Source organism: Gopherus flavomarginatus, chromosome 7 (genome assembly GCF_025201925.1).
Source record: "Gopherus flavomarginatus isolate rGopFla2 chromosome 7, rGopFla2.mat.asm, whole genome shotgun sequence".
Lineage (NCBI taxonomy): Eukaryota > Metazoa > Chordata > Testudines > Testudinidae > Gopherus > Gopherus flavomarginatus.
The window spans coordinates 69507318-69534670 of NC_066623.1; positions in this window are offsets into that span (position 1 = coordinate 69507318).

Sequence of the window (27353 nt, forward strand, 5' to 3'; positions counted from 1 at the left end):
GAAAGATAAAATTTACCTAAAAAATACTGCCTCTGAAAATACGTGGACTGCTCTTAATAATTGAAATCAGAGGTGAATATTAGCTGCTTCAAAAACAGAAACCAATGATATTGTGGGAATAGTTATATAACATCTAGAACAGTTTGGGACAGATCTTTTGCTTGTATGAATTGATTTTGATGAAGCTACACCAGTTTTCCCTAGCTGAGGATCCTAGGCACTTATTCCACTTTCTGGAAGAAGTAAAGATTTGGTTGTGTGCTCAAAGAGCAGGCAGAAGTTTATTAAATTTGATTACTGTAGCATATCTATGGTAAGTATTCAAGGTATCTCAATGACAGTATTAAATCGTGACTGTTCATCTTGACTTTTGTTGATTTACATGCTTTGCATTTAGAGAGTCTTTTTGCACTAGCACTGTCAAGACTTTAAAGGATGGCTTGCAATAGAAATGACATGTTGATTGGAATCAAGAGGCATATTGATCCAAACCATTAGAATTGGTAGAGGAACTTTTTATTTATGCCAGTGCAAAAATGTCTGTGTATGGATGTAGCCTACCGCTAATCTACTGAATTTAATAGACCAGGGTGAAGGTGCTTAAAATACCAACATTATCAACAGGAAAATTTTAGTGCTGAGTCTACAATCAGGAGTTCTAAAGTAGAAAGCTTCAACACTGTGGATTTATTAGAAGCAAATTCTTCAAACCCAGCCAGATATTATAATCTGAAGCATAGCATATACGGTTCTCTTTGTTGTATGGAAGAGGGGGAAAGCATTTTCATATGCTCAGCACAATTTTGGAGTGGAGGGGAGCAATCATCAGCACTACCAATACTACTACCAGCATTTGGCAATTCCTCTGCACCCACAACATTCAAGTTCATCTCCAAGGAAATATGGAATTGCGGTGCCAGGGTGGGGCATTAGCGACGTGTGTTGGAGGATAGGAGAGGGGCTGGGGAAGTGGCAGGACTACTGAGGAGCCAAACCTTCCCCTGAAGGGGGAAACACGGACAGTGACATACAGAGGACACTGTGGTTCTGGAGCTGAGAGAGGAGCTCTAGGTGGGAGCAGCAACAGAGTGCTGATGTGAAGACCACGAAATGGGCATCAGCCTCAAGAAAATCTCCAGAGTGACCAGGAGTTGGCGCAAGACCAGTGGTGAGTGATGCACATCATGACAACAACATCTAATCTTCAGTTTGCTCTGACTATTTGGTACAACAAAGGATGGGGAAGGGTGGGGAAACAATTTATAAGATGATGATCAAAATTTAAGTGCATCAAAGAGGCTCATTTAAAATGGATCAAAAATGTATCTCTGTCCTTGCTAGATCTCTGTATAGATCGGGGTTGGTAAATGTTGAGCAAAAAGGTAGCAGGTGTCCATGAATTGTAGAGTTTATGATACAGTTGTATCCATTGTGTAACAAAATGATGTTAAGTATTTCTAATGGACTAGGCTGCAGCTTCGTAACATCAAGGGTGCCTTCCACTCAAATCTCTAGATTTAAGAAAGCTTTCACCCACCCCTGGGAAGCTACTTCCTCTGGGTGGAATCCAGCCCTCTGCAGAGGACCATAACGAGGCCTATAAATCACTTAAATCCCACTTTCATCTTCAGAAAAGGGCATGCTAGCCCTCTGCATAGATATGATTTTCATCATCTGTGATTGTCCATTCCCCATGGAACTCCTTAGAATGGGTTTATCTTATAGGAAACTTTCCTAGCATGCTTTTCCGGTAGCCCGTCTTTAAAATTTTGCAGAGTCACCTCTGAAACCATAAGGTGGTCATTTTGCATTAGGCTACTGCAGATTGTTACTGTCTTCTTCAGATGGCATAGATAGTAAGAATATATGGGTTTTTCCTTGGTTTTCCAGTCTTATGGAATGTCCTCACAATCTGCTTATCCTTTGCTTCTCAGTGAACAATTTGTTACCTTTTTATGAAGTTCTTAGTAATGTTATGGGAAGGGTTGTACTTTCCAGAAGGTACCTTCTGTGAGTGACGACATCAAAATAGCAGGAATCACCATTTCAGACATACAGGGCAAGTGGAGAAAACAATCATCCCATGAAGTCAAGCCTTTTATATTCATATCTACCTTCTGAAAATATATTGTGAAAATATCTTGGTGCTCTTATATCTTGCTAGTTATATGAATATCTGAGCTATATGCCATTTTCTAACAATTTAAAATGCACGTAACAGTCAAATACACAATCAATCAATTCTATATGACGTTTTTATATTAAATGTTAACTAAGGAATATTTTGCCTGTCACTTATCACTTCAGAAGCAATCTATCCCATAAGATTTAGAGATGATTGCTTGCAGTCCTTGCCACAGAATCAGAAAACCAGGGTTGTGCTGTAGCAAACAGATATGAGAATCAGAGAGAAGGTATGTCCAACTATTATTTTTAAAAAACTTAGACATGGTTTGGTTTCATTTCAAGAATTGGGTTAAGGTCTGTGATATCTTCTCAAAATAAGAACTAGTACAACTTGGAGGCTGGGTTTTTTTCAGAGTTGCTGGCCACTCACAGCTCCCACTGACTCTAGTGGAAATGAGTGCTTAGCACCTCTGGAAAAAACAAGTCAATTTAATTTAGATGCCATTAGGCACCCAATAGTAAAAATTGTAGTCAAGTTCTATTGGCATTCACTAAAACACATATGCGGTGGGCATGCATAACTTTAAAATGATGGAAGCAATTTTCTTCAAATGCAGCTTATCTGGTAGAGCTCACTGTGATGTAGAGAAACTAAGCAGAAACCTCAGCCAAGTTTGAAGGATATTGGTTTAGCAGCTTTAAATGTATGAGTATCTAAAATCAACAAGACCTGAGACCACCCTAACTTAAAAAGGGTTATGGATCTGATCTACCTTGCACTGAGGTCAATGGAAAGATGTCCATTTACTTTGTTGGGAAATGAATCTGGCTTGCCATTCACTACATAAGTATGTATTTATATACTTAGCTAGAAATTCTAACAGACACTATCAAGAATCAGAGGGGTAACCATGTTAGTCTGGATCTGTAAAAGCAGCAAAGAGTCCTGTGGCACCTTATAGACTAACAGACGTTTTGGAGCATGAGCTTTCGTGGGTGAATACCCACTTCGTCGGATGCATTCGAAGTGGGTATCCAGCCACCAAAGCTCATGCTCCAAAACGTCTGTTAGTCTATAAGGTGCCACAGGACTCTTTGCTGCTTTAACAGACACTAATAAGACTTTGGTTGACTGGTGCCTTCAAGTCCAAAAGAGGGAGAAATCTTATCTCTCTCTGCTCCCCTCCTCCCAGCTCTGCTTCTAAGGCCATGCTTGTGGTATCACTATGACTGGATGAGGGTCAGCCAGGCTACTTGCTGCCAGCATTAGGTGTGCACTCCATACAAGCTATGGATGTCAGCTCCAGGAGGCAAGTATCAGAGGGTAGCCGTGTTAGTCTGGATCTGTAAAAGCAGCAAAGGATCCTGTGGCACCTTATAGACTAACAGACGTTTTGGAGCATGAGCTTTCGTGGGTGAATACCCACTTCCTCAGATGCATGTAATGGAAATATCCAGGGGCAGGTATATATATGTGTGCTAGCAAGCAAGCTAGAGATAACGAGGTCAGTTCAATCAGGGAGGATGAGGCCCTGTTCTAGCAGTTGAGGTGTGAAAACCAAGAGAGGAGAAACTGGTTCTGTAATTGGCAAGCCATTCACAGTCTTTGTTTAATCCTGAGCTGATGGTGTCAAATTTGCAGATGAACTGAAGCTCAGCAGTTTCTCTTTGAAGTCTGGTCCTGAAGTTTTTTTGCTGCAGGATGGCCACCTTAAGGTCTGCTATAGTGTGGCCAGGGAGGTTGAAGTGCTCTCCTACAGGTTTTTGTATATTGCCATTCCTAATGTCTGACTTGTGTCCATTTATCCTTTTCCGTAGAGACTGTCCAGTTTGGCCGATGTACATAGCAGAGGGGCATTGCTGGCATATGATGGCGTATATTACATTGGTGGATGTGCAGGTGAATGAACCAGTGATGGTGTGGCTGATCTGGTTAGGTCCTGTGATGGTGTCGCTGGTGTAGATATGTGGGCAGAGTTGGCATCGAGGTTTGTTGCATGGATTGGTTCCTGAGCTAGAGTTATTATGGTGTGGTGTGCAGTTACTGGTGAGAATATGTTTCAGGTTGGCAGGTTGTCTGTGGGCAAGGATTGGTCTGCCACCCAAGGCCTGTGAAAGTGTGGGATCATTGTCCAGGATGGGTTGTAGATCCTTGATGATGCGTTGGAGGGGTTTTAGCTGGGGGCTGTATGTGATGGCCAGTGGAGTCCTGTTGGTTTCTCTCTTGGGTTTGTCTTGCAGTAGGAGGCTTCTGGGTACACGTCTGGCTCTGTTGATCTGTTTCCTTATTTCCTCGTGTGGGTATTGTAGTTTTGAGAATGCTTGGTGGAGATTTTGTAGGTGTTGGTCTCTGTCTGAGGGGTCAGAGCAGATGCGGTTGTACCTCAGTGCTTGGCTGTAGACAATGGATCGTGTGATGTGCCCGGGATGGAAGCTGGAGGCATGAAGGTAGGCATAGCGGTCGGTGGGTTTTCGATATAGGGTGGTGTTAATGTGACCATCACTTATTTGCACCGTGGTGTCAAGAAAGTGGACCTCCCGTGTAGATTGATCCAGGCTGAGGTTGATGGTGGGGTGGAAGCTGTTGAAATCATGGTGGAATTTTTCCAGAGTCTCCTTCCCATGGGTCCAGATGATGAAGATGTCATCAATGTAGCGTAGATAGAGAAGGGGTGTGAGTGGACGAGAGCTGAGGAAGCGTTGTTCCAGGTCGGCCATGAAGATATTGGCATATTGTGGGGCCATGCGGGTGCCCATAGCAGTGCCACTGATCTGGAGATATATATTGTCATCAAATTTGAAATAGTTGTGTGTAAGTATAAAGGCACAGAGCTCAGCAGCCAGTTGTGCTGTGGCATCATCAGGGATAGTGTTCCTGACAGCTTGTATTCCATCTGTGTGTGGGATGTTTGTGTAGAGAGCCTCTACATCCATGGTGGCTAGGATGGTGTTTTCTGGGAGGTCACCAATGCATTGTAGTTTCCTCAGGAAATCAGTGGTGTTGCGGAGATAGCTGGGAGTGCTGGTGGCATAGGGTCTGAGTAGAGAGTCCATATATCCAGACAGTCCTTCAGTGAGAGTGCCAATGCCCGAGATGATGGGGCGTCCAGGATTGCCGGGTTTGTGGATCTTGGGTAGTAGATAGAATAACCCTGGTCGGGGCTCTAGGGGTATGTTGATTTCTTCTGGTGTTAGTGTAGGGAGTGTCCTGAGTAGATGCTGTAGTTTCTTAGTACATTCCTCAGTGGGATCTGAGGGAAGTGGCCTGTAGAATTTGGTATTGGAGAGTTGTCTGGCTGCCTCCTTTTGATAGTCAGACCTGTTCATGATGAACAGGAGGCTCCTCTGTAGTGGTGCAAGAGAAGGATTTGAAGACAAAGTGTATGGAGGATGGAGGAATTCTAGTCCATTCTCCTATAGACCAGGGATGCAAGAGCAGTGGGCATTCTAGCAGCCTCAGTGCTTCAGGAATATGATATGATATGATCTCTTGGTAAACTGTTTCAGAGTGGTATCCGTGTTAGTCTGTATCAGCAAAAAGAACAAGTAGTACTTATGGCACCTTAGAGACTAACAAATTTATTTGGGCATAAGCTTTTATGGGCTAAAACCCACTTCATCGGATGCATGCAGTGGAAAATACAGTAGGAAGATAGATAGATAGATAGATAGATAGATAGATAGATAGATACACACAGAGAAAATGAAAAAATGGGTGTTGCCATACTAACTCTAATGAGACTAACCAATTAAGGCTATTATCAGCAGGAGAAAAAAAACTTTTGTAGTGATAATCAGGATGGCCCATTTCAAACAGTTGACAAGAAGGTGTGAGTAACAGTAGGGGAAAAATTAAATGGTGGGATGGAAATTGTTGAAATCATGGTGGAATTCCTCAAGGGCTTCTTTTCCATGGGTCCAGATGATGAAGATGTCATCAATGTAGCTAAAGTAGAATAGGAGTATTAGGGGATGAGAGCCGAGGAAGCGTTGTTCTAAATCAGCCATAAAAATGTTGGCATACTGTGGGGCTATGCGGGTACGCACAGTAGTATACATTGTCCCCAAATGTGAAATATTTGTGAGTGAAAACAAAGTCACAAAGTTCAGCCAACAGGTTTGCCATGACATTATCGGGGATACTGTTCCTGACGGCTTGTAGTCCATCTTTGTGTGGAATGTTGGTGTAGAGGGCTTCTACATCCATAGTGACCAGGATGGTGTTTTCTGGAAGATCACCAATGGATTGTAGTTTCCTCAGGAAGTCAGTGGTGTCTCGAAGACAGCTATGAGTGCTGGTAGCGTAGGGCCTGAGGAGAGAATCTACATAGCCACAATCCTGCTGTCAGGGTCCCAATGCTGTCAGGGTCCCAGGATGTCCAGGTTTATCGATCTTGGGTAGCAGATAGAATACCCCTGGTTGGGGTTCATGAAAGCTTATGCCCAAATAAATTGTTAGTCTCTAAGATGCCACAAGTACTCCTTGTTCTTTTTTCTTGGTAAACTGACCTCTCTTTACCATATGAAGAGAAAGTTACTAAATCTGGGCTATGGCTGATGAGCATGACAAAGGAAGAAATGTTTTTGACCCTTATAGTCCTATGCTGGACCCAAACCATTTACTTTAGAGTTGTCCTTTCTCCTCATACCATGTTATCGCTGGAGTGCCCGCAAAATAGATGACAGGAAGCTGAGAGCACTGCATTCTTTGTCAGGGCACTTCAACTCTGGAAAGCATTGTCTTGCCCTTTTGGTCTGCCACAGACCAGATTTAGAGTATGGCTATACTTGTAGAGTTTTTGTACTGTAAGTTTCACCAGTGATAGGGAACTGGTGAAAGTAATGTGCTGGTTTGTGTACTCACTCAATTTCTCAGGCATCAGAGAGTGTTTACACTAGCAGCACTTCCATCGCGGATGAGAGCAGCACTGAAGGACAGCTATTCCACAGTGTAGCTCTCTCAATAGGTCTTGTGGGAAGGACGGGGTGAGCGGAAGGCATTCTGGGTCCCTGCTCAGTGCCCTGTGCTGCCCTGCTTCATGTCCCAGAAGCCCCTTTACTGCCTTGTTTCTTTCCTGGCATTTTTTGTAACCCCCCCAATGTCTGGCTGCTTTCCCTGCCATATCTACAAGCAAAGGGAAAGGGAGTTTCAAACTTCCTGAGGCTTACAGTGGGAGGGGCGGACATCCGTTTACCTTGCATCAGAGCAGTGGAGATGCTGGACAGAATGGTCACTTTGGAATTGTGGGATATCCTTTGGAGACCAAAGGTAGTTTACGCTGGTAGAACGTGTCTTCACTTTCACAGTAGCGCAAAAAGAACAGTGATAAGAACCTATCAAGAGAGCTGCACTGTGGGATAGCTGCCCTTCAGCGCTGCTCTCATCAGCAATGGAAATGCTGCTAGTGTAAACACTTCTGAGTTTCACTGCAACAAGTCATTAACAAGTGTAGATGATCCCACAGTTTTAGCACAAAAAATGGACTTTTTGCCTTTAAATGTAAGTTTAGACATAGCCTTAATAACTTCCAAACACACAGTGAAGCTCCCCTTTTTTCTCTGCCAGTTGTGGGGGCAGGGAGAGACAGGATGTGGGTTAGACAGAGTTGTTTGTTGAAGTAGCATTATGGTGTTGGTGTGAATTATGATTGCATGGGCAGTTGGCAGTGAACTGAAGTGCATTGTAATTATAGCTTATTGTGGGTGTCTTTAATATTTGAAGCTCTTCTCAGATACACAACAACCGGCTAGCATGATTTTAAAGGTGATGATCATCCAATTTACACTAGCTGAGAATCAGTCCCACAATACTTACTGCTTTCCAAGACCATGCTAACCATTTACAAACATCCCATTTGCTTTATACAATCCAGGCTAGAAATGCTGCATTAATTTAATATGATGTCTTAGTTCTCATAAGTAATTCTCCCATTTGACTTGATAATGAAGCAAAAAGTGTTAACCATACAGTGGTGTCTGACAGGAAAAAGCAAACAAACAAACAAAACCTTCATAAATTCGGTTAATTTGATCATGGCAATAACTACAATACTGCAGTGACAATCTTGAATTGTACAACCTCTGGAGTTTATCAATCTACTGAAACATCCACATTTTTTCTTTTCTTTTTCTAATTTTATTTTAAACCCATAGAAAAAAAACAGCTGAATATTATTTGTGGGTTTGAAAGCTAAATAGATTTCTGCCTGCATCTCCTCAGAAGCCAAAATCTCACTCACTTTCATCTGGACTGTATAATATGAGCAGCACAGTTGGCATGTCTATATATTGTTTTGTACAAGATTCAGAGATATAATTTTTCCAATGAGCCAATTCTGAGGCAATCAGAAAGGAAATGTTTATAACCTTTTTCAAAAAAGTTTTGGATATGTTAACATTATCAAATTTCTATATGGCCTCATCAAACTTTTCCTTTTGATGGTAGTTTGTATTTATTTGGATAAGGTGGAAGTTTGGATAATATATCAGAGACCAGCTGCCAGGATTGCAAGGAGGAGGATGAACCCTTGGCCCTGGGGGATGTCACCTTGCTCCAAATGGCTTCTGCAGCAGGGCAGAGAGTCCTCTGCAGCCCCACTGTTACACAAGTGAGTGAGTCAGGCCATGACATCAGAGATGCAGAGGGCTCCCTGCACTGCCTCAGGGCAACTGATCCCCACAGGTGCAAAATACAGGGAAGGCTGTGATCCTGGTGGGACAGAACAGAGTCCTGCCTGGGGGTCTCTGCTCTGCCCCGCCAGAACCACACACACACACACTCATACACTTTGCACCTGCAGGGATCAGATGCTACTGTCCTAAGAGCAGTGCAGGGAATCCCCTCCAGATACCCTCCCATGCAAGATGGCTGCTGTTGAGAACAGTGAGGGGCTGACTGCTCAAAAAAGTAGCTGCAGCCACCCACAAAATTAAAGTTAGTCACCACGCTCCAACAGCATCTGCTCCTGAATCCTCCTTGCGGCTGCTATGTGAGAGGCAGAGGTTAATATTTCCTCAGTAGAGGATCAAAGGCAGGATGTAACTGCCCAAACTGAGAAATGCTTCAAGGATCTAAAATTTAATTAAATGTAAATTGGCTGATCTAAAAGGCAGATCACACAGAATAAAATGTTACAATTGTAAGAGTCCTTGAGAGAAGCAGAACAAGAAAACCTCTAATTTATCCCCAGACTTTTAATGGAAATACTTTTTCTACCTGAGGACTTTCCATTTGATATAGAAAAAGTCCACTGGTCTGAGGGATTGAGGCCTGCCCTGGGCTAAACCCAAAGCCCTGTTATTGAAATTCTTGAGATTCACAACCAAAGTAACCATAGTACTGAAGGCAAGGATAAAACAAACTTCTCTGGGCAGTTCCTCCTCTGGAATAAAGCTTCTTCCAGACTTAGCAAGGGAGATTGTGGAATAGAGTGTGGCTTTGGATAGACGGGATACTGGCAAAACAAAAAGGGCATAAGTATTACATGAGCTTTCCTGCACTGTTTCATTTAATAGCTGGAGAAAATACTCATTCATTCCATGAAGCTGAGAGCTTCATAACTAACCAATAACTATCTACCTTTGGTGTGCTTTCTTTCTGATGACTCCAACCCCTGGCATTGTTTGTCTTAACAAAATGTGTGGCTCCAGCTAGCCTCCACTTCCAATGCCTCAGCCTCCACCATCCTCATTCCTCTCTCCAGATCTTCCTAACTTGATGGGTGTCTTGGTCCCAACACCATTAAGTCATTCCAACAGGTGAGGTAGGGGTTCATTCATGCCAGTGCCTTATCTCACTCTTCACTTACTTACACACACACACACACCCCTCCCTCTCTCTTTGGAGGCTATCCCACTGTCTGGCTGCTTGTGTGATAAAACTAGCTACACTAGATATCTGGGAAACAGTCAATGTTCTCTCCCCCAGACCACCTCCACCCAGCCTGGGAGTTTCTGAAAAGAGTGCAATGCATAGGGCGACAGAGGTATACCTTAAGATCTCTTTAAAACCCCTTCTAAGATACTAATGCCTAAACTGTACTACTGTGGCTCTAAACCATAATCTAATTTCTTGCAATCTTAGGTGATTTAATACCCCCCATTAAATGTCGGAAAATTTATGCCTTGTTGAAAAAGGCCAAGGTTGACATAGTGTTTTTACATGAGACTCATTTAACTGTAGAAGAATCTCAGAGCTGTTCCACAGAAAATGGGCAGCGAATGTTATTGACATTACCTTCAATACTCAGAGTAGGTTTCTCATACCCAGCCACTTTAAATGGGTCTGAAGTAATCCTGACTAATCTCTATGAACTCAGTTTGAATACGCCTGGGACTTCATAGATTCTTTGCCGAGCCGTACAGAGATACACATGTTCCCATCATGACAGCAGGCAGCTCTCTAATGAGATTCTACACCCACTAATAGAATCTGCCCCCTGCTAACTGTAAGCTAATCAAGCTCAAAATCCAGGATAAATGATCTGGGGCTATGTGATGTGTGGAGACTCATGCATCCAACAGAAGGAGATTATGAATTTTCTGCTCTGTCCAGAATACATTTTCATGGATTGACTTTTTTATAATCTCACGGGAACTAGTCCAATCTGTATTCAACTCCTCAATTTGCACAATGGCGATCTCTGACTGTACACCCTTTTCTTTATAATTTGCTCCTGATACATTGGTCAAGAAACAAAATAGATCTATGGTTAATACCACATTGCTTTTAGACCTCCATTTTGAAATGCTTATAAAGAAGGAAATTGACCTGTTCCTGGATAGCTAGAAACCTTCAACTTCCTCTAGCAATCTTTTTTGGGGAAACTTTTGAGGCAGAATTATTAGCTTTGTTGTGGCTTAAAAAAAGAGAGAGAGAGAGAGAAAAAGAGAGAAGGAACAAAGGGGAAACATAACGTTCTGTGAAGGGAAAGTCAAGGAGAAGGACCAGGAATGCACTATAAATCTTTCCTCCAAAGTGTTTGTAGCATAAGTGTTGTATCAAGCAGGCAAGGTACTAACAAGCTTCAACAGGACTTTATTTTTACAGTGGAAACCTTTTTACCAAGCTGCTGCTGCACCCTCTGTAACTCTCACTCAGCCTCCTCAACTCCTCCCCTATCCCTCCTGTTTTCTGTCCTTTCAGACTCCCAACAGCCAGTGCTCCCAGTTCTAATCATTACAAGCATATCTAAACACCACACTAAGCAGAAACAGGTCTGAGCTCCATAGGTTGCACACAGCCCTGTATTAGGCTATGTCTATACTAGAGCCCTTAGAGTAGCACAGCTAAACTGCTGCAGCTGTGCTGCTGTAAGGTCTCCTGTGTAGTTACTCTATGCCAACAGGAGAAAGCTCTCTTGCCAGCCTGATTAAACCACCCCCAATGAGCGGCACTAGCTATGTCAGCAGGAGACATGGCACTGTTCACACCGGCACTTCTGTCGATGAAACTTATGCCGGTCAAGGGGATGTTTATTCACACCCCAGACTGACAAAGCTTTTACTGACAAAAGTGTTAGTGAAGACCTAGCCTCAATCTGCATTTTTTCAGTTAAGACAAGACTTCTGAGAGTCAGGAGAAAAGGCAGGCAGACTGTCTTAAGCAAAGAATGGTCAGGGGATCTACTACAGAGATAAACGTAATACATTATGCACCCATGTCCTGAGATACAAATAAGCAATTCTTTTGTAAAAATTAAAGTCCATACAATCCTTCACACAAGGCCCTGGAAATAGTAGCATAGCTAGTGGGGTGCAGGGGAAGTAGCCGCTTCCCCTCAGCATATTTCCCCAAAAGCAGCACCTTAGTTAGGGATTACCATGGCGCCAGTGGGCGGGGCCCATGCTCCGCTCTGAAGCTTGTCCTGCTGGGCTGGCAGAGAGAAGGCAGTGGCAACAGCAAAGGTTACTGGGCATGCTCAGTTCAGGTGAGCTTGCTCAGTACACTCAAAGTAGAGAACTGTGAGCAGGAGCTGTTTGTTTCGTTGCACTGGCACCAGGCTCCTGCAGGCAAGGGGGGGTGGCACGGCTGGAGGAGCCATTGGGGGGTGGCGCAGCCAGAAGAGCGAGGGGGGGCACAGCATGGCAGCCCGCAGCATGGCTGGAGGAGCCATTGGGGGGGGCAGCGTGGCCGGAGGAGCCATGGGGTGGCGGCGCAGCCAGAGGAGCGAGGGGGGGGGTGCAGCATGGCAGCCTGCAGTGCAGCCGGAGGAGCCATTGGAGGGAGGTGGCGTGGCCGGAGGAGCCAGCCAAGGGGAGGAGGAGCGGAGCGGCCGGAGGAGGAGCCAAAGGGAGGGCTCCTTTTTGATATTTGCTCCCCCTGCTCTTAGAATCTGGCTATGCCACTGCCTGGGAACCTTTCTTTGCTAAAACACAAATGCCTCAACTCTCTGTGGCCCAGCAGGAGAGCTTAGATGCCTCATTCCCATCAGAGGCTATTGATGCCTGAAATCCATGAAATTGGGTAAGGCTTCTGACCCAGATGGCTTCCTCATTGTTTTTTTAAATAAATATTTGGTGAACCCCTTGCAGGCAAAATGCTAGCCCTGTTCAATAAGGCCCTGGAGGAGGATACTCTTCCACCCACCCCCAACCTTGAAGGACGCCTGGATTTCATTTATTCCCAAATCATACTGGGTACTCATTTCATGCTAGAAATATAGATCAATCTTCCTCATTGTTAGTGATATGAAAATACTGGCCAGAATTTTGGCAGCTACTCTGGAGTAAGTTATGCCCAATATCACACATCCAAACCAGGTGAGGTGCTTTAAAGGCTGCTATGTCTTGAATAATTTAAGCCAGTTACTAGATATAATAGCATTGTGTCGTGGTGACTCCCAAGTCTTTCTTACTTTCTTAGATGTGGAAAAGGCCTTTGATCACGTGAAATGGGAATACATGTTATTTACCCTCCCCAGTGGAAATTTCATAGATAGAGGCAATTTAATATTTGGGGCTCAAAATGCCAAGGAATCTTGAAACACTTGCAGAAATGAATTTAGAACCTGCCCTTTACTGCTCATAGAAGATACTAATTGGTGGCAAGTGCTTTCTCTGAGCCTTTGTGGGAAAATTAACACAGCTAAGATGAATGCCTTACCTAGATTTTTGTTCATTTTGAGTTCATTCATACCACCATCCTATTTTAATAGTCTTAATAAGATCATCATTCTTTTTAAATGTGGTCCAGGACAATACCCCATCTATCTTAAAGGAAGTTTCAGCTTCCCATTGATGGGGTGGGTTTCAGAATCCCAGGCCTTCAGAACTATTATGTTGCCTTTGTTATGTCCATGGTTTCTCACTGGTTTCAACAATAATAACCCCCTGATGGGTGGAGATTTAAAGAGAATTAATGACACTTAGTCCCCTTTTCATGCTCTTGTGATCCTCATCCTACCCTATAGATAAAAACAGAGTACCCTTGGAAGCGGCCACAAGGAAAGAATGCAGCATTTTTGACAATTGATTCCATCTCTTCCTGATATAGTACAAGCCACCATCTGGGGTAATTCTGACTTACAGATTTGCAACCAATCACATAAAGAGTTTAGAGAAAGAGGACATTATATGCCTATTTGAACTGGTTGATTACGAGAGGGTCATAGTTCCACTCCAGGTCCTACAGCATCAATATATTCTCCCAGCCACAGCAATATAGCAACATATAGAACTGAAACACTTATTAAGCTATCACTTTGGCCCAGATGCCTGGGATTGCCTGAAACCCTTCTCCAGTACAGAAGATAGTAGATGTTCCAAAAACTCCCCAGTTCCATGTTGTCATCCAAGTATGCCTTTTAATGAAAAATGACTTTTTGAATCTTGGTGATGTTACTAGAACCACAGATCAAGAGCTGAGGTATCCTTTAAAAGTTCTGTGGTGGTCAATTGTATTATGCAATGCAAAATATCTATTTATATTTATTCAACAACAAAAAATGATAATGTATTGGACACCATAAAAACTACACAAGATTGAAGCTCTTCCTTCAGATACATGTTGGCATGTGGTAAAGATAATAGCATGCTTATGCACAGGTTGTGGCAATGTCCTCTGGTTAAACATCTGAGGAGAGAAGTTCTTTGAAAACTCATTGCAATCGGGGCAGGTCCTGGATGACTGGGCTAATGTAGTGCTCATCTTTAAAAAAGGGAAGAAGGAGGATCTGGGAAACTACAGGCCAGTCAGCCTCACCTCGGTCCCTGGAAAAATCATAGAGCAGATCCTCAAGGAATCAATTCTGAACCACTTAGACGAGAGGAAAGTGATCAGGAACAGTCAGCATGGATTCACCAAGGGCAAGTCATGCCTGACTAACCTAATTGCCTTCTGTGAGGAGATAACTGGCTCTGTGGATGAGGGGAAAGCAGTGGACGTGTTATTTATTGACTTTAGCAAAGCTTTTGATACTGTCTCCCACAGTATTCTTGCTGGCAAGTTAAAGAAGAATGGTCTGGATGAATGGACTATAAGGTGGATTCAAAGCTGGCTAGATCATCGGGCTCAACGGGTAGTGATCAATGGCTGCATGGCTAGTTGGCAGCCAGTATCAAGCAGAGTGCCCCAAGGGTCGGTCCTGGGGCTGGTTTTGTTCAACATCATGATTAATGACCTGGAGGATGGCGTGGACTGCACCCTCAGCAAGTTTGCAGATGACACTAAACTGGGAGGTTTCAGAGTAGCAGCCATGTTAGTCTGTATCTATAAAAAGAACAGGAGTACTTGTGGCACTTTAGAGACTAACAAATTTATTTGAGCATAAGTTTTCATGGGCTACAGTGGTAGATACGCTGGAGGGTAGGGACAGAATTCAGACCTAGACAAATTAGAAGATTGGGCCAAAATAAATCTGATGAGTTTCAACAAGGACAAACGCAAAGTCCTGCATTTAGGACGAAAGAATCCCATGCACTGCTATAGGCTGGGGACCAACTAGCGAAGCAGCAGTTCTGCAGAAAAGGACCTAGGGGTTACAGTGGATGAGAAGCTGGATATGAGTCGACAGTGTGTCCTTGTTGCCAAGAAGGCTAATGGCATTTTAGGCTGTATAAGTAGGGGCATTGCCAGCAGATCAAGGGACATGATCATTCCCCTCTATTCGGCATTGGTGAGTCCTCATCTGGAGTGCTGTGTCCAGTTTTGGGTTCCACACTACAAGAAGGATGTGGAAAAATTGGAAAGAGTTCAGCGGAGGACAACAAAAAATGCATAGGGAGCTGGAGCACATGACTTATGACGTGAGGCTGAGGGAACTGGGATTATTTAGTCTGCAGAAGAGAAGAATGAAGGGGGATGTGATAGCTGCTTTCAACTACTTGAAAGAGGTTTCCAAAGAGGAGGGATCTAGATTGATCTCAATGGTACCAGATGAAAAAACAAGGAGCAATGGTCTCAAGTTGCAGTGGGGATGTTTAAGTTGGATATTAGGAAAACCTTTTTCACTAGGAGGGTGGTGAAACACTGGAACGGGTTACCTAGGGAGGTGGTGGAATCTCCTTCCTTAGGTTTTTAAGGTCAGGCTTGACAAAGCCCTGGCTGTGGTGATTCAGTTGGTGATTGGTCCTGCTTTGAGCAAGGGGTTGGACTAGACGACCTGCTGAGGTCCCTTCCAACCCTGATAGTCTATGATTCTAAATTGTCACTCTAATTAAAATTATTTGGCGATTTAGCACTCAGACATTGGTGAGAACTACATATTAGGACTGGGGTTGGAAAACTGCAGGCCGGATCCAGCCAGTCATCCATCTTAATCCAGCCCTCGAGTTCCTGCTGGGGAGCGGGGTCTGGGGCTTGCCTTGCTCCGGCACTCTGATGCTTCAGCCAGGGAGTAATGTCATGGGCCACTCCACGCGGCTCCCGGAAGTAGCGGCATGGTCCCGCTCCAGCTCCTACACGTAGGGACAGCCACGGGGCTCTGCCCTGCACGCCGCCCCCGCACCTCTCATTGGCTGGCAACTGCAACCAATGGGAGCTGCAGGGCTGGTGCCTGTGGACGGGGTAGCTTACAGAACCGCCTGGCTGAGGCTCCGCATAGGAGATGGAGTGGGGACATGGCCGCTGCTTCCAGGAGCCACTTGAGGTAAGCGCTGCCTGGAGCCTGCATCCCTGAGCCTTTCCCTGTGCGCCAACCCCCTCCCTCAGCTCTGATTCCCCTCCTGCCCTCCAAACCCCTTGATCCCAGGCCAGAGCACTCTCCTATACCCTAAACACCTCACCCGCAGCCTCACCTCAGAGCCTGCATTCCCAGCTGGAGCCCTCCCACACCCTGAACTCCTTATTTTTGGCCCCACCCCACAGCCCGCACCCCCAACCAAAGTCCTCAACCCCTCCACCCCCCAACCCCAATTTTGTGAGCATTCATGGCCCGCCATACAATTTCTGTTCCCAGATGTGGCCCTCGGGCCAAAAAGTTCATGGTTCCAGATAAAAGCAGCAAAGATCCAGACTAACATGGCTACCCCTCTGATACATGGTTCCAGATAGCAGCCATGACCACAAAGCAAATGATTATACAGAGGTGGAAAAGTAAATCAATGCACAGAATAATAGTATTCTGACCAACTAGTCCAAGAATGGATTATTTCCCACCGCAGGGATCAACCATAGGATTTGGAAGCAATCTGGGCTCCACTTTTAGAAACATTTCACTAAGGAAACCCAGTGGCTGATCCAGACAGACTTCCTCCTTCTTCTTCTCCTTTGAATCTTCCCCTTATTCCCTCCCCCTACATTCATGCTTACCCTTCCTGTATTGCCTGTGTTGTCCCCCTATTAAAAGTTTTTTTTATTTGATTTTATAATTTAGTATTAAAGTTGGTTAAAATTATTTTTGAGTATGTATGTTAATATTATGCTGTATATTGTCTTAGTAAATTTAAGTTTAAAATTTTTATTCTTGTAGAGGTTTGCATTCGAAGGCAAAAATTAATTAAAAAAATAATACAAACTTAGAAGTTACGATTGATACTTTAGCTTCATTAAAATTCCTCTCTTAACAGTTGCTATTTTTGGAGTCTTATTTGTTGTTGTTGTTGAATGTTTATATTGTCAAAGCACCTAGACACCAGCAAGGTTGGCCTCATTGTGCCAAGCTTTGTACAGACATATAGTAAACATGTATGTGACGTTCCTTTTGTGGAGTCAATGGAGTTTAAGGTTTTTTTATTTATACATTTATTTGTGACATGTAATAACGAAAAAAGGTAGCAACAAATACAGAATCTGAAAGGTTATAGGGGTTCCTAAGTGCCTTAAGGAAGTTTGATTTTATTTTTTCATTTAATAAAACGTCAAGTTTACTCTCAACACAGCTATTTCATGATCCTTAGCTACTAATATGAAAGGCTTGAAAGCAACTTAGTGCTCTCTTCCTTCCCAAGTTTGCTCTTCACACTAGCCTCTTTGGCATTTTAAAGTCTTGAGAAATATAGGCCTGAGATAAAAAGTCTAAGATTCTAGTAGAATCACCCAGAATGGTCTATGGCAGAGGTTCTCAAACTGTGGTCCATAGACCACCAGTGATCCACGAGCTCCATTCAGATGGTCTGCAGATAGCGGCCACAAACATGAAAGGTCACCTACCTAATTAGTGAGTCATGCAGGCATGGCTCTACTAATTAGATGCCTGGACCCTGGAGAAGGAATAGAGAGTAGGTAGGAGGGAGCACTGGGGTGAGAAGAGGCAGTGGGGGGAATTAGGGATGTGCAGGGCTGCAGTGTCCAGAGAAAGTGGTGACTTTCCCCAGCTCCAGGACTGTGGCTGCTGGGGATAGATGGCCCTCCTTTCCAGCCCCAGCTCGGGCTGCTGAGGCGGGGGATACCCCGCCTCCTTCAAGCCCTAGTTTGGTGGCTGCTGCAGCAAGGATGAAAGGGCACATCCATTGCATTAGAAAGGTAAGACTGCTGATATTAAAAAAAGATGAGTTGTGTGCTTTTACTTGTAGAACAAAAAACATTAATTATTATTAAGGGTTTTTTTATATAGCACTTTTATCCAAAGTGCTTTACAATAGTTAGCTAACGGTACAAACAACATTTGGAAAGATCATTAAGTGGTCCGCCGAGACCCTCAGCAATTTTCAAGTGGTCCATGAAAAAACAAAAAGTTTGAGAACCACTGGTCTATGGAACTGAAATTGCATGTAGTAAGGTAAACATTAGGTAAATGAAAAGGATAATGATAGCATCCACTGAAATGAGGATCTTTTGAGAGTTATATTGAAAAGTTCTAACGTGAATAAGAGTTAATTTGTTTGTGTTTTTGTTTCGCTCATGATAAACCAACTATCTGTGCCCTGTAAAATAATGGCCTCGGATGTCTTTCTCTAAGAGCACAAGTGGGAAAAACTTCAAAAATCCTTTATTTTCATAGGAAGGTGATGGCTTTTAACATCATGCAATAGTAGTACTTAACTCTTCATTCCTTTTTGTCAGATAATAAGCTACGGAAATCAATTCCTCATAATTGCTATTATCTGTTCTATCTTCATATATATGAAAAAAATCCAAGGCCAAATATCCAAATAACAAAATCAATTGAGTTACATAAAAGTAATCAAGAATGTGTACATTAAAAATATATTATAAATTGTTACAATCTTTTTCCTTACCTTATCCACTGTCTCTTGTCACTTGTGGTTATATGGTGTTGACCTCTATAGGAGGTCTAGTCCCTCAGGGATCAAAATTGCAATCTTTTCATGTGATTAATCCTTACTCATCTAAATACTCTTACTGAAGCCAATGGGGAGTATTTACATTAGAAATTCTTGAGAAAGTAAGAGTTGAAGGATCAGGTCCTTGGGCCCTAATCTTGCATTGAAATCTGTTAGCAAACACCTCTGTTTCTGTGGAGTAAAATTTTATGTATAAATGCTAGGGCCCAAGTAGCAGTTTCCAGTGCAGAATCAGAGCCTTTACTTGTCATTACCTCTTCATGGTAGGGAAAAAGACACTCACCATATGCCTTCTCCTCCCCCTGCCCACTGCATGAATCATAATAATAGCAAATAAAAATTCAGAATAGGACAAAGGCAAGAGAACTGTGCAAGGCTCACATATCAATTAGACGTGTTGTCATAAACAGATGGTTAAGGGTTAATGTCTCTACCTGTAAAGGGTTAAGAAGCTCAGTGAACCTGGCTGACCAGAGGACCAATGGGGGGACAAGATACTTTTAAATCTTGGTGGAGGGAAGTCTTTGTTTGTGCTGTTTGTTTTGTTTGTTGTTCGCTCTTGGGGCTAAGAGGGAACAGACGTGCAACCAGGTCTTTCTCCAATCTTTCTGAAACAGTCTCTCATGTTCAAAATAGTAAGTACCAGCTAGAAAAGGTGGATTAGTCTTATGTTTGTTTTCTTAACTTGTGAATGTGTATTTTGCTGGAAGGATTTTTACCTCTGTTTGCTGTAATTTGAGTCTCAGGCTAGGGGGGAGGGAGTCCCTCTAGGCTATATGAATCTGAAAACCCTGTAAACATTTTCCATAATTTTTACTTTTTCTTTCTTTAATTAAAAGCTTTCTTTTTTAAGAACCTGATTGATTTTTTTCCCTTGTTTAAGACCCAAGGGGATTGGGTCTGAACTCACCAGGGATTGGTAGGGGGGAAAGGAGGGGGGGAGGAAGGTTAATTCCTCTCTGTTTTAAGATCAGGAGTTTGGATCAGTGTAGCCTCTCAGGGTAACCCAGGGAGGGGAAAGTCTGGGAGGGGGAAAGGAGAGGGGATGGTTTATTTCTCCTGGTTTTAAGACCCAAGGGGTATGGGTCTTGGGTTCCCCAGGGAAGGTTTTGGGGGAACAGAAAGTGTGCCAAACACTATATTTTGGCTGGTGGCAGCGCTATCAGATCTAAGCTAGGAATTAAGTTTAGAAGGGTCCGTGCAGGTCTCCACTTGTGGACGCTAAAGTTCAAAGTGGGAAAAATACCTTGACACCTGTGAATTCAGAGTAATTCTCTTCTCTTCAATGAAGGTACTCGAGAATTACAGCAGTGGAAGTGAGAGCAGAATTTAGCTCTCAGGTATCAACGTCTGTATCATTCAATTCATAGCCTTTAATTAGGAATATTTTTTCAGCACAATAAAAAAAATAGGGAGTGAAATATCCAGGACCAGATTTTTTTTAAGTATTTTTTAAACGCTTTGGTTTATATCCTAGTGGGATTTTCAAAAGCATCTAGGATCCTAACACCCATTGATTTCAATGGAAGTTGGATGCCGAGATGCTTTTGAAAATCCCATTAGGTGCCTACATACCTGTTGGAGACATGGCCGTTAGTGTTTCTATTATTGGTAACAGGTTAAAAATCAGATTATCTTCTCATCACAGTGAAAGCTTACTCCAGAGCTAATCATAGAAGATTAGAGTGGAAGAGACCTCAAGAGGTCATCTAGTCCAACTCCCTCTCAAAGCAGGACCTCAACTAAATCATTCCAGCCAGGACTTTGTCAAGCCAGGCCACAAAAACCTCTAAGGATGCAGATTCCACCACCTCCCTAGGGGTACCCATTCCAGTGCTTCACCACCCTCCTAGTGAAATAGTGTTTCCTAATATCCAGTTTAGATCTCCCCCGCTGCAACTTGAGACCATTGCTCTTTGTTCTGTCATCTGCGACCATGGAGAACAGCTGAGCTCCATCTTCTTTAGAATCCCTGGGGCACTCCGCCTGATAGCAGCTGACAATTAGATATCGAGCCGTTGATCACTACCCATTGAGCCCAACAATCTAGCTAGCTTTCTATCCACCTTATCGTCCATTCATCCGATCCATACTTATTTACATTGCTAGCAAGAATACTGTGGGAAACTATATAAAAAACTTTGCTAAAGTGAAGATTTATCACATCCACTGCTTTCTCCACATCCACAGAGCCAGTTATCTCATCATAGAAGGAAATCAGGTTGGTCAGGCATGACCTATCCTTGGTGAATCCATGTTGACTGTTCCTAATCACCTTCCCCTCCTCCAAGTGCTTCAAAATGGATTCCTTGAGGACCTGATCCATGATTTTTCCAGGGACTGAGGTGAGGCTGACCAGTCTGTAGTTCCGAAGATTCTCCTTCTTTCCTTTATTAATGATGGCCATTATATTTGCCTTTTTCCAATCATCCGGGACCTCCACCAATCACCATGAGTTTTCAAAGATAATGGTCAATGGCTCTGCAGTCACATCTGCCAACTCCCTCAGCACCCTGGAATGCATTAGATCTGGCCCCATGGACTTGTGGATGTCCAGCTTTTCTAAATAGTCCTTAACCTGTTCTTTCACCACTGAGGGCTGCTTACCTCCTCCCCATACAGTGCTGCCCAGTGCAGCAGTCTGGGATCTGACCTTATCTATGAAGAGAGAGGCAAAAAAAAACATTGAGTACTTCATCTATCACTAGGTTGTCACCCCCATTCAGTAAGGGTCCTACACTTTCCCTGACCTTCTTCTTGTTGCTAAGATACATGTAGAAACTGTTCTTGTTACCCTTCACATCCCTTGCTAGCTGCAACTCCGATTGTGCTTTAGCCTTCCTGATTACACCCCTGCATGCTCGAGCAATATTTTTATACTCCTGCCTAGTCATCTGTCCAAGTTTCCACTTATTGTAAGCTTCCTTTCTGTGTTTAAGCTTATGGAAGAGTTCTCTGTTAAGCCAAACTGGATGCCTGCCATATTTGCTGTTCTTTCTGCACATCAGGATGGCTTGTTCCTGTGCCCTCAATAAGGCTTCTTTAAAATACATCTTGATGCTAGCATGTCCTTAAACAGTGGGTGCGGGGGAGGGTATAAGGAGGTTTTTTTCCAGCTTGCATGGACCAAATAATGGTCATCTCCTGTCAGTTAAGAAGCACAAGGGCTGATCTGTTCATATCTTCCTAGACATGCCAGGTGCTCCTAGATCATCAGAGATGGTCAGGGAAGAGAGAGGGCAATGTCTCTACCCCTCCTATGTGCAAGTCAGTGGAGTCTTCTGGCTGTGACAGCAAAGGAGGGGAGATGAGACCAGAGTAATCTGCCTTCTATTAGCAGGTACTCAGTTCCCAGAAGCTCCAGGAAGTATCACCTGTGACTCCACATTGCCCCCAAGGCAGGGCTTTGCCTAAATGGCACAAATGAGTCCCTAGAGAGTAAACTTTAGTGTGGTTAAATAGTACACAATAGATTGTCAGCATCACATTTTACTTTTTTACAGCCCTTGACAGTAGTATATAGGCCCTCCTATGCTACATATTAATATTCTGGATCTCCTGACCCTAAGAAATTGATTATCCTAAAACTATGAGGTAAGATCTATTTGGTGAGAACTAAGTTAAAAGTATTGCATGCTCATTAGAAGCAGGTTGTTTATCTGCTTCTAATATCTGCTTGGGATATTTGTCTTTATCCCAAAATACCTTTATTATATTGTAACACAGCCAATGCTACAAGTTTTACAGTAGTCCGGCATTTAGAGACAGCTACTCTATATTCAGAGGATGCTGATACTTAGCAACTTGGTTACACTAAATGCAGAATTTGACAATTTATTATTTAAGGTCAACCTTATTTTTCACTATTATGAACTTCAAAAATAAATAAATACATTACATACATTAATTGACCTCAAAGGGATAGGAGAATGAGAATGTTGGAGGGTGAAGTGCTTAATTCTGTTGATTGGAAGCTGTCAGGCTAAAATGTACTGCTCTCTTCCTTTATGCTACTACTCCGCTAATACATTTCACCTGTCTTATATGTTTGTACTGCTATTATCACTTCTTGCTGGATGTGGCCAGAACTCAGGGTTTTTGGTTTGTGAGATGCTTTGGTTTATAGGAAGTTGGTTTCCTTCTGATTTGAAATAAAAACAAATTTACCAAAATTTCTCATCAACCAGAAAGTCGGAATTTTTTTTTTTTTTTAAGGATCTCTGAAACCTGCAGTACCTAAAATGAAATATATGAAATAGACATTCTGGTCAGTTTCATTGCTCTTTAATTGCAGTGGTAAAAATCACAAGAATGTCCTTTCCACTCAGAAGCTTCCAGGGTCTGCAGCTCAGGGACTTCAGGGGGTTCAGACTCCCAGGGCAGTGGACTTCCTGGGGCTGCCCACTCAAGGCCAGCTGCTCTGAGTTCAAGCTGGGGTTCTAAGGGTTTCCAGGCTCTCTGCTGTTGATCCAGAAATCAAGCCTAGCGAGGGTGACACACAGAGCTTTTGGGCTCCAAGCAGGGATCCTGGAAACACTGACATGCTGGGGCTGCCCTAGAGTCCAAGCTGGAACCTGGGTTTTCAGAGTTCAAGATTCCCCTCTCCACAGAAAGTACCTGGAAGCACTGCCATTGAATGGGGCCCTACCAGCCCTGGGAAACCAAGCTTCCTTCTTACAGAGCTGTGGACCTGGAACACAGGCTCCCTGGCAGTTATCCAGTGGAAACCAGCCAGGATTGTCCTTGTGCAACCAGTCCATGTCTCCAAGGCTACAATGCTATTTTTAGTGAGGTAGCACCTCCTGCTTACAGTGTAGACATACTCTGTGTTTGGACAGAAATTGCATTCCATCTGTAATAGATTCTCCTTTTGCTTCATCAAATTGGTGTTTTCTGACAAAACTAAGTTTTGGTCAAAAATGTCTGACCAACTCTATTTCTCCAAAAAAGAAAATCTGATGTGATGAAAAATATAAATATCAGGCAACTAAATGTTAAACGATATTCCTGCTTATAAGCTATGGGTTACATTTTTTTATTGCATGATATTCAGATAAAAGCCTTATTCTGTATGTATTATCAAAGGTGGATTTGTTTGAAGGCAAACCCATTTGATTTAGTCTGTTAAGCAGGGCATTCTAAATTGCTCTTCAGCTTGTTTCCAACGAATTACATTTCTGTGGTTTCTTATTTCTTAATTTATCCAAAAAATGAACAAAAAGTCTAAAGAGAAGATGACTGATGCTGTCATGAAATTGTGAGTTATGTGTTGTCTTTCCATGAAATCAATGTTTAGTGTTAGCTATACTTATATGAACACTCTTTAGTTTTGTAGCAGGCCACTGGGGTGGCTAATGGTAAAAAATAATGACATGTGAATACCTGGTCTGAATCAACTGTCGCTTCTTGGAAAGCACATAAACTGAGTTCCATGCACTTGGGTTTTGATCCAGAACCTATTTAAGTCTGTGGAAGGACTGCCATAGACTTATTGAAGACTTTGGAGCAAAGCTTTTGTGTTGCACTGGTCTTCGGGTGAAATTTTAAAAACTCAAGTCCTGGTGCGTAATGTAGAATTTAAAATGTGGTTCTAGTCTCAGAGTAGGCCGGAGGGGGGAAAGCACCTTCTTATTCAATTGTTTTGTTCCCTGGATATATTGAAAATAATGGGCAATACTGATGCAATATGCTTTTGCTGATTTTTCCATTCTCTGTAGAGCTAACACAGGTAACACCAAACTGGATTCTATTCTCTCTTGGCTGTAAATAAAATTTAGCAAGCTTTTAACATTCATCCTGAGTGTTACAACATAAAGCTCCTTCACCAACTGTAGGAAGAAATCAGAAAGGCTAGGGTACAAAATGAGTTATACCTAGTAAGGGATGTACAAGGCAATAAGAAGATGTTCTATAAACGTACCTGGAGTAAAAGAAAGGTGAAGGAAAGTGTAGTTCCACTACTTAACAGGGAAGGAGAGCTAATAACAGATATCAGGAAGGATCAGGTGTTTAACACCTATTTTGCTTCAGTCTTCACTAAAAATGTTCATAATGAGCAGATGCTTAACACAATTAAAATTAACAACTAGGGGAAAGGAACACAAGCCGGACTGTGGAAAGAACAGATTAAACAACATTTTTAGATAAATTAAAAATATTCATGTCATCAGATCCTGATGAAATTCACCCTATAGTATTTAAGGAACTAGTTGAAGCAATCTTGGAACCATTAGTGATTATCTTAGAGAACTTATGGAGGACAGGTGAGATTCCAGAGAACTGGAAAAGGGCACACATACTATCTATCTTTAAGAAGGGGAACAAAGAGGAGCTGAGGAATTATAGACTAGTCAGCCTAATTTAAACACCTTGAAAGATACTGGAACAAATGATTAAACAATTAGTTTGTAAGCACCCAGAGGTTAATAGGGTGATAAATAATAGCCAACATGGATTTATCAAGAACAAATCAACCTAATTTTCTTCTTTGACAGAGTTACTGGCCTGGGCTGAGGGGGCGAGGGGCGGGAAAGAGGACAGTAGACTTGATTTTAGTAAACCTTTTGACACTGTCTCACATGACATTCTCATAAGATAACTAGGGAAATATGGTCTAGTCCCCTGCTGATTTGGTGGAGGGTATTACAGATTATTTATACAGATTCTTTCAATAAAATATTCAGATATTGCTTTTCAAGCTTCCTTGATACAAAACAATGTAATTTTTGCAGTTAATATAATGTTATATATATTTCTTAAATGATCTTTACCAACATCGTTCAACCTTTAATGAGGTCCCTGTCATGTGATAGAAATGCCCTGACTAATTTCACATCAGGGACAGAAATCGTTCTTGTAACAAAATACAGAAAATACCTTCAATATGTTATCTACATGGTGCCACAGAACCTCTCCATAGCAATGAGTACTGATTTGGTCTGAGATTATTATCTAGATCATATTTCCTAGTTTCATTATAAGAATGTCATGTGGGCATCTTATTATCTATAAAGAATGTCAGATTTTGTGTTTGCATGCTATCCCTCCCTGGTTTTTGCATACCACCTTGTGAGTGGGCAGATTGTCATCATGACAGATGGACAGTGTAAAGATGCTACAGAACTGGCATGTACACCAAATTAGAGATTAGATTCCCATCCAAGTATATCAAACTAACTATATAGGCAGAGCTCCCACACCTGTGACTAAAGTGATATGCAAATTGCTCTTTGGTTCAAACTTTAGTTAACTTAGAAACCAGAACTGTCAATTAATCATAATTAACTCATGCAATTAACTCAAAAATTGTGATTAAAACAATTAATTGTGATTAATCACAGTTTTAATCACACTGATAAAGAATAATAGAATGCCAATTGAAATTTATTATACATTTTTGGATGTTTTTCTACCTTTTCAAATATATTGATTTCAATTAAAACATAGAATATAAAGTGCACAGGATTCACTTTATATTATTATTTTTAATTAAAATATTTGCACCGTAAAAATGATAAACAAAAGAAATAGGATTTTTCAATTAATCTCCTACACATACTATAGTGCAACTGTAGTGATAAAGATATCATGAAAGTGAAATTTATGAACTTAGGGGTTTTTTTTGTTACATAACTGCATTCAAAAACAAAACAATGTACAACTTTGGAGCTTACAAGTCCATTAACTTCTGCTTCTTGTTCAGCCAATCGGTAAGACAAACCAGTTTGTTAACATCTATGGGAGATAGTGCTGGCCACTTCTTATTTACAATATTACCTGAAAGTGAGAACAGGCATTCACATAGCACTTTTGTAGCCAGTGTTGCAAGGTAGGTATGTGCCAGATATGCTAAACATTTGTATGCCCCTTCATGCTTTGGTCACTAGTCCAGATGACATGCTTCCACACTGATGACACTTGTTAAAAAAATAATGCATTAATTAATTTGTGACTGAACTCCTTGGGGAAAAATTGTATGTTTCCTGCTCTGTGTTTTACCCGTATACTATCATATATTTCATGTTATAGACATCTCAGATAATGACCTAGCACATGTTGTTCGTTTTAAGAACACTTTCACTGCAGATCTAATAAAACGCAAAGAAGTTACCAATGTGAGATTTCTAAAGATAGCTACAGCACTCCACCCAATGTTTAAGAATCGGAAGTGTCTTCCAAAATCTGAGAGGGATGAGGGGAGAAGCATGCTTTCAGAAGTCTTGAAAGGACAACAGTCCAATGTGGAACCTACAGAACCTGAATTACCAAAAAAGAAAATCAGCTTTCTGCTGGTAGCATCTGACTCAGATGATGAAAATGAACATGCATCAGTCTGCACTGCTTTGAATCATTATAGAGCAGAACCGATCATCAGCATGGACGCATGTCCTCTGGAAAGATGATTGAAGCATGAAGGGACATATGAATCTTTAGCGCATCTGGCATATAAATATCTTGTGATGCCAGCTACAACAGTGCCATGCGAATGCCTGCTCTCACTTTTAGTTGACATTGTAAACAAGAAAGAAGCAGCATTATCTCCT